The sequence below is a fragment of the Dryas octopetala genome, chromosome 8 (genome assembly GCF_963921425.1).
Source record: "Dryas octopetala chromosome 8, drDryOcto1.1, whole genome shotgun sequence".
NCBI classification, from domain to species: domain Eukaryota; kingdom Viridiplantae; phylum Streptophyta; class Magnoliopsida; order Rosales; family Rosaceae; genus Dryas; species Dryas octopetala.
The window spans coordinates 14,675,647-14,685,036 of NC_141373.1; the positions used below are offsets into that span (position 1 = coordinate 14,675,647).

General features: G+C 35.4%; 1 pseudogene; it reads left to right on the forward strand.

Annotated features, from left to right (window-relative positions):
* The first annotated feature begins 4,959 nt into the window (after positions 1-4,959).
* Positions 4,960-6,615, forward strand: LOC147277499 (flavonol 3-O-glucosyltransferase F3GT2 pseudogene; annotated as a pseudogene).
* Positions 6,616-9,390: the final 2,775 nt, after the last annotated feature.

Sequence of the window (9,390 nt, forward strand, 5' to 3'; positions counted from 1 at the left end):
TTCACAGAATCATCGCGTCTATGTAAGAGAGTGTTTTGTCATTTGTCATTTGTGCCTGATCAGCTAATACTGCTACCTCTTGTGGGGGCAGTGTTGCCGAACTTCCAAAGCTAATGTATGCTACTGAAGAAGGTTCATGCTTGTCCAACCATCTTAAGCAACCATATATGTTCATTTGAAATTGATAGCAGTTGTTATGGTCCAGCATTGAGGAACTTAAAAACTCTTTTCTATAGCTCATTCTCAACTTCGAGGTCTACTTCTTCAAATGAGTTCATTGCAGCCGACGTTGCATTTGGTAGCTTCAGCCCCATTTGATGCAACACATAATTGAAATGGCTGATTCGAATTAAAATTTCCAAACACGTACTACTCCATCAGGTAAGTCAGATTCATAGAATGATGCAATTATGCAAATCCATGAAGAAAATCAAGGGTTTAATCGATCCTCTCATCCTTTAGAAAAAAAAAAGATAGAACGTAAATAATTAATGTTATTTCTTATAGGATAAGTAAGGACAGTGTAGCAATATTTCAACTTATGCTCTAAATTATTAAAAAAAATTAATCGTGCAAAATAATCATGGAGATATATATATATATATATACAAATAAATTTACTTTGAATTAATTAAGTTACTAATTTTGCCAAAGATGGGCTTTTCTTTGCAGTGCATTAATCCTATTTGACACCTGAGTTTTTAAGACTAATTGCATGTACGTACCGCCAAGGAATGAAATTTCGAAATTTTTTGGCGAAATTTCGTTTTTTTGAGTCACCAAAACTTTATCACATACTCAATTATTTTCGGTAATTGTTTCTGTGAAATTTCAGCTGGGTTTGGGGGGAAAGGGGCTAGGAGGGGTCTGGGTTTGGGTGAAAAGGGGCTGGGAAGGGCTGGGTTTGGGGAAAAAGGGGCTGGGAAGGGCTGGGTTTGGGGGAAAAGGGGTGGGGTTTGGGGGGAGAGGGGCGGGGAAGGGCTGGGTGAGGGGGGGTGTGTCGGGGATGGGCTGGGTTGGGGGGAGAGAGGCAGGGGGGCTGGTGCTTGGTGGGGAAGAAGAAGAGGGAGAGTCATGGGCAAGGAGGAAAATGAAGGAAGAGAGAAAGAAGACTGTGAAGAAGAAAAGAAATTAAGAAAGAGAGTCACGTGTAGGAGGAAGAGGAAGGAAAAAAAAAAAAAGACATTCCAACATACTGTCATGCCTAGGTAGAGGAGATAGGATTTGATCTGGGTTACGATTTATTGACAGGAAATGACAAAAAGCAACATGATCCTATCAACAATTTTAACTAAAATGGAATTCGCACCACTGATGATCAAGCAAATGAATGACCATCATCAACGTATATTGCTTACAAAGTTACAAGTTAACTTAAAAGTAAAAGGAAGGAAATAAAAAAATAAATAAAAAAGAAAATAAATAAAAAAGAAATAAAAAAAAGAAAAAAACAAAGAAAAAACTTTTGGGTTGATTGGGGTTTTGAGGCCTTTGGGCAATTAGAAAGAAAAAAAATGGTTTGGGGTTTCGTATAGTTGTTTTTAAACCCTAAACCCTAATACACTTTTATATAAAAAATAATTAAAAATACCCTAAAGGGCCTAAATCATAATATTATATAACATATGGTCCATATCTTAAAGAACATACAGTATATAGGGTTTAGTGCATAGGTGATAGAGTATAAAGAGTATTAAGGTATATAGAATACGTATATAAGATTTAGTATTAGGGTTAGTGTATAGATTATAGAGTATAAAGAGTATATTGATTTCATTTATTCATTATACTAATTTTGTTTAACAGTATTTGTCTCCAACGCGCATTATATTTATCTTATATCACATGAAATCTATTATATAATTTGGTTTCTTCAATGTTTTTTATTAATATAGTAGATAATATGTTAAATAAACATATGATCAAATTTCATTCAAAATTTCCATATTTTGATAACAATTTTCGTCGTTTTTGTCTAATTTTGTCGAAATCGAAATTTTAATCAAAATTTCCAAGAAAATTTCCGTCAAAATTTCTATCGAAAATTTCCTCGAAACCGAAATTTTACTCCTTGCGTACCACTATCCCCCGTTGTACCCAAAAAAAAAAAATGCCTCTTACCATTAATTAGGTCCCAATTTTTCTCCTACCATTTTAGTTAATCATCTTCTACCCAATATCAGTCTTAGTGTCTTTCATAGCTCTTTTGCAACTTTCAGGTGATGTATGTTAATTTTATCTAATCCTGTGTTATTGGAATGTTAAAAGGAGTACATAATAAAATTACGTTACATCGATGTTAATTTAATTATATATGTTCTTCTAGTATGTGCATTTAATGGAATGTTGCTACTCTAATATACATATAATATAGAAATAATTACTCATTACTACATCTTTGCTATGGTTTTTAACTTCTAATACAATTATTGTTAATATATAACAATTAGGTTAATTTTATTAACAATCAGGTCACTTTGAGTTGGTATCATTATTGTACCCGCATGTACACTCTATTCAGACTATAGCTCACATAGACTTGCATTCACACCACCACACTCACATCCAAACTCAACCACAGCCACAGCCACACCCAAACTCATCCATCTTCTTCATTGATCTCCGACAAAGATGATTGAGCGCAAAGTTTAAGGTAGCTGGTTTTCCATACGGCTGTGGTTATAAGCTAGCTAGTTTTCCAATCCGAGAGAAAGAGAAGTCTGAGAAGTCGCGAAGAGAGAGAGAAGAGAGCTCGATCTGGACTACGTCGCAAGATCGAGAGCTCAGACTTCCTGATCAGCGAGTTGCATGACTCCTTTCGCCGATTTATGCTTAGGTTCTTGATTTTTTTGTTTAGTTCAGTTTCTGAAACTGCAGAAAACTGCAGTTTCTGGAACTGCATAAAAAACTGCTGTTTTACAGTGAACTTTCTGCAGTTTGTGAACTGAAACTGCAATTTCTGCAGTTTGTGAACTGAAACTGAAACTGCAGTTTTCTGGAACTGTAAGTGAACTGAAACTGCAGTTTCTGGAACTGTAAGTGAACTGAAACTGCAGAAACTGCAATTTATTAGAGTTGAAACTGCAGTTTATTGGAGTTGCAGTTTCAGAAACTGCAGTTTATTTGAGTTGCAACTGCAGTTTCAGAAACTGCAAATGAACTGAAACTGCAGTTTATTTGAGTTGCAACTGCAGTTTCAGAAACTGCAAATGAACTGAAACTGCAGTTTATTTGAGTTGTAAGCTTGCAGTTGTAGTGTAAGTGAAACTGCATTTTCTGAAACTGCAAGTGAAACTGCAGTTTCTGAAACTGCAAAGTAAACTGAAACTGCAGTTTTTTTGGAGTTGCAGGCTTGTAATTGCAGAACGATGCTTGTGAGTGAAGATGAACAATTGTCGATTTGGTAAAGTTGAAGAAAGAGATCGATTTGGCAAAAAAAAGAAGAAGATCAGTTTTGGGCTGTTTGTGTAGCTGGTTTAGTTGTTATGTGTTTCTTTTGGAAGGTGTCCGCATGTTATATATTGGGGGACTGGTAGATAGTGTCCGCAAGTTAATAAAAATAGATTAAGTGGTTTTGATTAATATTTTGCTTTGTTAGTACCTTATAATTAATGGACTCTATAATATATATATGGCTTATTCACACCATTGCCCCCTGTAAGATACACTTTTTTTCACTTTGCCCCCTGAAACTTAAATCCTCTCAGTTTGCCACCTGAACTTCACAAAGTTATTGCAAAAGACCCTATGCCGTTAACTCTGTCAATTTTTCTGTTAAAATAGCTGACATGACACTTATATGGCATGAGTGAGACCCTTTTTTAGTTATGTTAAATCCATGTAGACAAACAAAATTATAAAAAATTGACATGGATCTTATTATTTTTTAGTTTAAAAATTATTTTTTTTGTCCACATGGATTTTACATAACTAAAAAAGGGTCTCACTCATGCCATATAGGTGTCACGTCAGCTATTTTAACGAAAAAATTGACAGAGTTAACGGCATAGAGTCTTTTGCAATAACTTTGTGAAGTTCAGGTGGCAAACTGAGAGGATTTAAGTTTCAGGGGGCAAAGTGAAAAAAAGTGTATCTTACAAGGGGCAATGGTGTAAATAAGCCTATATATATATGTAGGAGAAAGAAAGTTTAACTAGTTGATGACAAAAATGTACGTAATTGATAAAAATCAGCGACATTAATTTCCGTTCCACAGGTTTGGAAAAATGGTTTGTTGTAAAGCCTTAAAATTAATTAAGTTACAACTGAAAGTTCATTTAACCAGCTCGAACTCATTAGCAATTAACCAATAATTATTAGTATTTAAAGAAAAATTATTATATGTGATTGTAACACTATGTGGCAAACTTATTCGATGTATAATTCACTCCATTATAACACATGTACAATTTTTAAAATAATTCGGAAAGCTGTTACCACACAAAGTCAGAAATTTTTTTTTTTAATTAAATAAAAATCCATCAAAATTTAAAAGGGCTCTCACAATTAAGAATATTAAGGCCCACAATGATTTCAACAATTGCCAAGTCATATGGTCGGAGAATATAAATTCTCACAATTTATATGCACTTTGCCACTTTCGACTTGTGATGGCATTTTTACCAACAAAGAAAAAGAAAAAATATAATGGTGAAGAACTAATTATTGGTGTTTTTACTGGTCGATCAAAAAAATGATCGGTTTTAGCTCTTATGGGTTCATAACCATCCATTTTCCAAACCTGCAAAAACGGAAACCTCAATTTTCTCATTTACATTGTCATCATCATCTAATTAAGTTACTTTCTTTCTCCCACATATGTATATTACAGTCATAACATTTCATTGCATGCGCATAAAAGAGAAGAACATAGATTAACATCAAACGTATATTATTAGGGCAGCAATGTTATCATACTTGAAGAACATCCAAAATATATTATTAGGTACTCAATTAACCATGCCAATATTGAACCACAATGCGTGCACACATATTGCTGTCTTAGCCTTTCCATTCGCCTCCCATCCGGGCTCGCTTCTTCGCTTTGTTCATATGATTTCAGCTGTGACGTCCCCGAACATTGTATTCTCATTCCTCAACCTTGCTAGTTCCAATAGCTCCCTCTTCTTGGAGTCCAATATTAGGGAACTCGATAGTATAAAGCCTTACAATATATGGGATGGCTTGCCAGAGGGGTATGTGTTCTCTGGCAATCCATTGGAACCAATTGAATTTTTTCTTAAGACATCACCGGAAAGTTTCAAAAGAGCGATGAAAGACGCGGAGGCTGATATTGGGAAGAAGATTAGTTGCTTGATATCGGACGCATTCATTTGGTTTGCCGGCAAGATGGCTGAGGAAATGGATGCCCCATGGGTGGCGTTATGGACGAGTGGACCACGCTCGCTACTTGTTCATGTTGAGACTGATATGATTAGAGAAAAATTGGGAGCTAGTGGTAAGGTTTTTTGTTTCTGGAATACATAACTCATAAGCAATTGGCTAGAAATTTTGCATGTGCTTGTTATAAATCAATCCTTTAAAAATCCAGGTGTGAAATGCGTTTGAACTAGAAAGAAAAACCCATCTTTGGCACAATAAGTAGTTACTTAATTAATTTATATACCTTACAAAATATTAATGATTTCTTTTTCGATCATAATCAATATTTAAATTTTTTGGAGCATATATATAAGATGCAAGAGCAGTATTAATTATTTATGTTCTTTCTCTTTTTTTTTTTTAGTAAGAGAAGATCAAACCCTTGACTTTCTTCCTGGATTTACACAATTTCACGCATCTGACTTACCTGATGGAGTAGTATTTGGAAATTTAGAATCACCCATTTCAATTATGATGCATCAAATGGGATTGGTGCTGCCACACGCAACTGTGGTTGCAATAAACTCGTTTGAAGAAGTAGACCTCGAAGTTGTGAATGAGTTAAAGAAAAGATTTTGTAAGTTCCTCAATGTTGGACCATTCGCCCTAACACCACCATCACTGCCATCAATTTATGATGAACATGGTTGCTTAGAATGGTTGGACAAGCATGAACCTGCTTCGGTAGCATACATTAGCTTTGGAATTATGGCAACATTACCCCCTCAGGAGGTAGCAGCATTAGCTGAGGCTCTAGAGGAAGGTGGATTTCCTTTTCTTTGGTCATTTCGGGGTAATCAAGAAGATTTCCCGGATGGATTACTCGAAAGAACAAATGGAAATGGAAAAGTAGTTCCATGGACTGCCCAAGCACAGATCTTACGACACGCCTCTGTTGGAGTGTTTGTAACACATTGTGGATGGAATTCGATTTTAGAAAGTATAACAGGTGGTGTACCTATGATATGCAGGCCTTTTTTTGCTGAGCAACAGCTAAACATGCGGACCTTAGAGGTTGTATGGAGAATTGGAGTGGGGATTGAGGGAGGCGTCACAAAAAATGGAGCATTGAAGGTTTTGGAACTAGTTTTATCGCATGAAGAAGGAAAAGATATGAGAGACAGAACCAAGTCCCTCACAACAATTGCTCAACAGGCTGTTAAACCGAATGGTACATCAATTGAAGATTTCAATACTCTTGTAGAAATAATATCTTTACCGAAGTATATTTGAGTTATATTTATATATATTTGTGGTTAAAAAGTTTTGTTATAAGTTAATAAATAAAGTCATAATCGTCAAATTTATCACAAACTTACTTAGAAGGTCTCCTAGAGGTCATATTAGTCAATTGATGTGTGACTACGTGACAATTAATTCCCAATTTAATTCAGTCGATCATCACTTAGTTGTGAATCTCAGACAATCACACTTTTGTTGTGCTTATAGCGCGCTGTTGCCACTTTTTGTATAACTTGTTTTACTTGGAATTTGAAATCAATACCAAGTTGTAGCTCGCAAGTATAGCGATAGCGTATAAGTACGAGGTCGATCCCACGAGAAAAGTAATTAATTGGTAGAGTACTAATTCACTTAACTAGCATTTATTGAAAGCAGTAAAAGAATGAGGGGTTGAGAAGTGAGTTTTATTCTAAGTGCATAAAAGTAAAATGGTTAACATGCTAGAGTTTGGAATCTACCTTAATCTCATAAATACTACCATTAGAGGCATCATGCGTTACATAACATGTAACTAGTACCAACGTTTTGCCTACCATCTAGGTTTGGCTAGTGACTAGCTAGCAGCAGCTGTTATTAACAAACTTTGATCCTTATTCATACTTAGATCTCAAAATAATATATAACTAAGCAGTTAACTAAACATGTGCCCCCGTCAGCTACGATTGATGGTTGATTTCCCGGAGATGAACACATGCCAGCTAGAGTCATTAAGATTTATGAACAATTAACAAAACATGCAAATCATAGAGGTAAGACAAAGCAACCCCTACTTTCCACAAAACCAATCCAAATGCCCTCATTAATTTAGTGCTTTTGTATAGTACGTACACGTACACTAAACCCTAATAATAGCTAGATGCAAACAATCTAAGTGATCAATCCTAAGAAATAAACAATCTAACATGTCGTTAAACTAGAGATTAAGAATTTGATACTAAATAACATTGTTATACATGCATGTCATTTGGCTAACCTTGAAGTCTCCTGTCACAATGTTATGGTTTAACTTCGATTAAAGTCTCATCATTCCTCTAACATTTTAGAGTAAACTAATTTATATGAAAATGACGAATTAGATCCATCACTAACAAGAAAAGGGAAAATATAATTGAAATAACTAGATCAAATGGCAAAATTATATAAATTATATAAATTAAATAAATCAGAGAGTTGGAGAACAAGAACAAAACCAAAGAGATACAAGCGGAGGATTGGTGGCAGCTAGGATCGCGCAAGGAGGCAACGGTGGTGCTAGGTGGCCGACGGTGGAAGCTTGGGCGGCGGTGGCGCCAGGCTATTCCTTCTCTCTCCCTCTCTCGGAGGCTTCTCCTTCTCTCTCCCTTTCTCGGCTTCTTCTTCTCTTCTCCTACTATCTCACACTCTCTAAAAAACTACTATGCTTTGAAACTCATTATGATGAGAATGAGAGGTGAGAAGGTGTATTCATTAGGGAGTAGAGGAGGTGGAGGCGGCATGTGATTGGTGGAGTGGGCGGAAAGTAGGTGGATGAGGTGGTAAGGAAGCCTCCTTGCCTTGCAAGCTACTCCAAGGGGTGGCAAAGGGTGGTGGATTGGGCCTTGGGCGTGCGCGGATGGATGTGGGCCACCGTATGCGGCCTATGCAACCGCACATGGGCCCCCCAAATAATGGACCCTCTTTTTCGGAGTTGCTTGTTTGCCTTTACAATTTTGTTGGTTTTTTTTTTTTTTTTTGAGTAATGAAAGAGAGAGAGAGAAAATGAAATGGAACAAAGGAGAAAAGCATAAGAAATGGAAGAGAGAGGGAGAGGGCCAATTTTTTGTTCCCACACTCGATCGGCCTCCAATATATATATATATATATATTAAGAATGCTCTAAAACTAATTGGTTAGCAAGTTAATTCAAAGCTACCACCCTATTGGGCTCACCGCACAATGTAATCTCAAAATCCAAACTGTCCATTTTTTAGGCTTTACTTCAAAAATTGTCTCTGTAAAAAATCTCCAAAATCGGAATTCATTTAGCCATTTGATTATGATAACAATTATTAATTATATATATGCTTTTATAAAAAAAACAGTGATTGTCTATTTATTTGATCATAATTAGATGACTAAATGATTTCTGATGTAGTTGATTTTTTGCAATGATAATCTTTAAAATAGGGCCTAAAAACTAGACGTTCGGATTATGAGATTAATTAGTTATGTGGTGGGTCTAAAAGCATGGTTAGCTTTGTATTAACTTGCTAACTAGTTAACTTTAAAGCACTCCTTATATATATATATATATATGAGATGGTCAAATGGAGACATAAAAAATAGACAGTTCTGATCGTCAAAATACAATGTGGAGTGAACCCCACAAAAAAACCCTTAAATAAGCTTATTTAAGGGATCTCTCATGTGCCCCACTCCATATAGTATTTCAATGATCGAAACCGTCTATTTTTTAATTTTATATTCAAAGATCATCCTTACAACAATTAGACAAATCGAAAACCATTAAGATATCAAACTTTGATCAAATAAATAGATGAACAAAATATGTTTGATAAACACTTGAAATGGTGATTAATTAATCAACGATAAAATGATTTCCGATAAACCTACTTTTTTGTAAGGAAGATCTTTCAGTGGAGACAAAAAAAGAGACGGTTTTGATTGTCAAAATAGAATGTGGAGTGGACCCCACAAGAAATCTCTTCAATAAGTTTATTTAAGGGATTCTTCATGTGGCCCACTCCATATAGTATTTCAACGATCCGAACCGTTTATTTTTTAGGT